Raw genomic sequence first — 4,374 nt, 5'->3', positions numbered from 1 at the left:
ATTGCAATTGGAGATTTCAAAAGATTTGAGGCCAATGTTAGAAAAGGAAATATCTTGGTATAAAAACTAGACAGAATGATTCTCAGAAACTACTATGTGATGTGTGCATTCAGCTCACAGAGTTTAACCTTTCTGTTCATACAGCAGATTGGAAACACTCTGTTTGTAAAGTCTGCAAGTGGATATTTGGACCTCTTTGAGGACTTCGTTGGAAACGGGATTTCTTCATATAATGCTAGACAGAAGAATTTTGAGTAACTTCTTTGTGTTGTGTGTATTCAGCTCACAGAGTTGAACCATTCTTTGGACAGAGCAGATTTGAAACTCTCTTTTTGGGGAAATTGCAATTGGAGATTTCAAGCGATTTGAGGCCAATGTTAGAAAAGGAAATATCTTGATATAAAAACTAGAGAGAATGATTCTCAGAAACTACTATGTGATGTGTGCATTCAGCTCACAGACTTTAACCTTTCTGTTCATACAGCAGTTTGGAAACACTCTGTTTGTAAAGTCTGCAAGTGGATATTTGGACCTCTTTGAGGCCTTCGTTGGAAACGGGATTTCTCCATATAATGCTAAACAGAAGAATTCTCAGTAATTCTTTGTGTTGTGCGTATTTAACTCACAGATTTGAACATTTCCTTACACACTGCAGGTTTGAAACTGTCTTTTTCTGGAATTTGGAATTTGAGATTTCAAGCGATTTGAGGCCAATGTCAGAAAAGGAAATATCCTCCTATACAAAATAGACAGAATCATTCTCAGAAACCACTTTGTGATGTGTGCATTCAGCTCACAGAGTTTAACCTTATGTTCATAGAGCAGTTTGGAAACAATCTGTTTGTAAAGTCTGCAAGGGGATATTTGGACCTCTTTGAGGACTTCGTTGGAAACGGGATTTCTTCATATAATGCTAGACAGAAGAATTTTGAGTAACTTCTTTGTGTTGTGTGTATTCAGCTCACAGAGTTGAACCTTTCTTTGGACAGAGCAGATTTGAAACTCTCTTTTTCTGCAATTTGAAATTGGAGATTTCAAGCGATTTTAGGCCAATGTTAGAAAAGGAAATATCTTGGTATAAAAACTAGACAGAATCATTCTCAGAAACTACTATGTGATGTGTGGATTCAGCTCATAGAGTTTAACCTTTCTGTTCATAGAGCAGTTTGGAAACACTCTGTTTGTAAAGTCTGCAAGTGGATATTTGGGCCTCTTTGAGGACTTCGTTGGAAACGGGATTTCTTTATATAATGCTAGACAGAAGAATTTTGAGTAACTTCTTTGTGTTGTGTGTATTCAGCTCACAGAGTTGAACCTTTCTTTGGACAGAGCAGATTTGAAACTCTCTTTTTGTGGAAATTGCAATTGGAGATTTCAAGCGATTTGAGGCCAATGTTAGAAAAGGAAATATCTTGGTATAAAAACTAGACAGAATGATTCTCAGAAACTACTATGTGACGTGTGCATTCAGCTCACAGAGTTTAACCTTTCTGTTCATACAGCAGTTTGGAAACACTCTGTTTGTAAAGTCTGCAAGGGGATATTTGGACCTCTTTGAGGACTTCGTTGGAAACGGGATTTCTTCATATAATGCTAGACAGAAGAATTTTCAGTAACTTCTTTGTGTTGTGTGTATTCAGCTCACAGAGTTGAACCTTTCTTTGGACAGAGCAGATTTGAAACTCTCTTTTTGTGGAAATTGCAATTGGAGATTTCAAGCGATTTAAGGCCAATGTTAGAAAAGGAAATATCTTGGTATAAAAACTAGACAGAATGATTCTCAGAAACTACTATGTGATGTGTGCATTCAGCTCACAGAGTTTAACCTTTCTGTTCATACAGCAGATTGGAAACACGCTGTTTGTAAAGTCTGCAAGTGGATATTTTGACCTCTTTGAGGATTTCGTTGGAAACGGGATTTCTTCATATAATGCTAGACAGAAGAATTTTCAGTAACTTCTTTGTGTTGTGTGTATTCAGCTCAGAGAGTTGAACCTTTCTTTGGACAGAGCAGATTTGAAACTCTCTTTTTGTGGAAATTGCAATTGGAGATTTAAAGCGATTTAAGGCCAATGTTAGAAAAGGAAATATCTTGGTATAAAAACTAGACAGAATGATTCTCAGAAACTACTATGTGATGTGTGCATTCAGCTCACAGAGTTTAACCTTTCTGTTCATACAGCAGATTGGAAACACGCTGTTTGTAAAGTCTGCAAGTGGATATTTTGACCTCTTTGAGGACTTCGTTGGAAACGGGATTTCTTCATATAATGCTAGACAGAAGAATTTTCAGTAACTTCTTTGTGTTGTGTGTATTCAGCTCACAGAGTTGAACATTTCTTTGGATAGAGCAGATTTGAAACTCTCTTTTTGTGGAAATTGCAATTGGAGATTTCAAGCGATTTGAGGCCAATGTTAGAAAAGGATATATCTTGGTATGAAAACTAGACAGAATGATTCTCAGAAACTACTATGTTATGTGTGCATTCAGCTCACAGAGTTTAACCTTTCTGTTCATACAGCAGTTTGGAAACACTCTGTTTGTAAAGTCTGCAAGTGGATATTTGGACCTCTTGAGGACTTCGTTGGACACGGGATTTCTTTATATAATGCTAGACAGAAGAATTTTGAGTAACTTCTTTGTGTTGTGTGTATTCAGCTCACGGAGTTGAACCTTTCTTTGGACAGAGCAGATTTGAAACTCTCTTTTTGTGGAAATTGCAATTGGAGATTTCAAAAGATTTGAGGCCAATGTTAGAAAAGGAAATATCTTGGTATAAAAACTAGACAGAATGATTCTCAGAAACTACTATGTGATGTGTGCATTCAGCTCACAGAGTTTAACCTTTCTGTTCATACAGCAGTTTGGAAACACTCTGTTTGTAAAGTCTGCAAGGGGATATTTGGACCTCTTTGAGGACTTCGTTGGAAACGGGATTTCTTCATATAATGCTAGACAGAAGAATTTTCAGTAACTTCTTTGTGTTGTGTGTATTCAGCTCACAGAGTTGAACCTTTCTTTGGACAGAGCAGATGTGAAACTCTCTTTTTCTGGAATTTGAAATTGGAGATTTCAAGCGATTTTAGGCCAATGTTAGAAAAGGAAATATCTTGGTATAAAAACTAGACAGAATCATTCTCAGAAACTACTATGTGATGTGTGCATTCAGCTCGCAGAGTTTAACCTTTCTGTTCATAGAGCAGTTTGGAAACACTCTGTTTGTAAAGTCTGCAAGTGGATATTTGGACCTCTTGAGGACTTCGTTGGAAACGGGATTTCTTTATATAATGCTAGACAGAAGAATTTTGAGTAACTTCTTTGTGTTGTGTGTATTCAGCTCACAGAGTTGAACCTTTCTTTGGACAGAGCAGATTTGAAACTCTCTTTTTGTGGAAATTGCAATTGGAGATTTCAAAAGATTTGAGGCCAATGTTAGAAAAGGAAATATCTTGGTATAAAAACTAGACAGAATGATTCTCAGAAACTACTATGTGATGTGTGCATTCAGCTCACAGAGTTTAACCTTTCTCTTCATACAGCAGTTTGGAAGCACTCTGTTTGTAAAGTCTGCAAGGGGATATTTGGACCTCTTTGAGGACTTCGTTGGAAACGGGATTTCTTCATATAATGCTAGACAGAAGAATTTTGAGTAACTTCTTTGTGTTGTGTGTATTCAGCTCACAGAGTTGAACATTTCTTTGGACAGAGCAGATTTGAAACTCTCTTTTTCTGGAATTTGAAACTGGAGATTTCAAGCGATTTTAGGCCAATGTTAGAAAAGGAAATATCTTGGTATAAAAACTAGACAGAATCATTCTCAGAAACTACTATGTGATGTGTGCATTCAGCTCACAGAGTTTAACCTTTCTGTTCATAGAGCAGTTTGGAAACACTCTGTTTGTAAAGTCTGCAAGTGGATATTTGGACCTCTTGAGGACTTCCTTGGACACGGGATTTCTTTATATAATGCTAGACAGAAGAATTTTGAGTAACTTCTTTGTGTTGTGTGTATTCAGCTCACAGAGTTGAACCTTTCTCTTCATACAGCAGTTTGGAAGCACTCTGTTTGTAAAGTCTGCAAGGGGATATTTGGACCTCTTTGAGGACTTCGTTGGAAACGGGATTTCTTCATATAATGCTAGACAGAAGAATTTTGAGTAACTTCTTTGTGTTGTGTGTATTCAGCTCACAGAGTTGAACCTTTCTTTGGACAGAGCAGATTTGAAACTCTCTTTTTCTGCAATTTGAAATTGGAGATTTCAAGCGATTTTAGGCCAATGTTAGAAAAGGAAATATCTTGGTATAAAAACTAGACAGAATCATTCTCAGAAACTACTATGTGATGTGTGGATTCAGCTCATAGAGTTTAACCT

This window comes from Pan troglodytes, chromosome 23 (assembly GCF_028858775.2).
Source record: "Pan troglodytes isolate AG18354 chromosome 23, NHGRI_mPanTro3-v2.0_pri, whole genome shotgun sequence".
Classification (NCBI taxonomy): Eukaryota; Metazoa; Chordata; class Mammalia; order Primates; family Hominidae; genus Pan; species Pan troglodytes.
The sequence above is the reverse complement of the archived record's forward strand: the minus strand, read 5'-3'. Positions refer to the sequence as shown.